Below are 204 nucleotides of genomic sequence, written 5' to 3'. Positions count from 1 at the left end.
ACACGAGGACTTCCCAGGAGGTCACCCATCCTAGTACTACTCTCGCCCAAGCACGCTTAACTGCGGAGTTCTGATGGGATCCGGTGCATTAGTGCTGGTATGATCGCACCCATCAAACTAATTACTTAAAATTCATACAATCCTTGAGCGACATACTAGCGTCCTTCCGATCCCAATCCAAACGGAGATCTGATCCAAACCCAT

General features: G+C 48.5%; 1 pseudogene; it reads right to left on the bottom strand.

Moving 5' to 3' along the window:
• Positions 1–111, bottom strand: LOC118345207 (annotated as a pseudogene; the record flags this gene model as incomplete).
• Between the last annotated feature and the right edge of the window lie 93 nt (positions 112–204).

The sequence above is a fragment of the Juglans regia genome, unplaced genomic scaffold (assembly GCF_001411555.2).
Source record: "Juglans regia cultivar Chandler unplaced genomic scaffold, Walnut 2.0 Scaffold_17149, whole genome shotgun sequence".
Classification (NCBI taxonomy): domain Eukaryota; kingdom Viridiplantae; phylum Streptophyta; class Magnoliopsida; order Fagales; family Juglandaceae; genus Juglans; species Juglans regia.
Note: the sequence above shows the minus strand (reverse complement) of the source record. Positions and strands in the feature narration are given on the sequence as shown.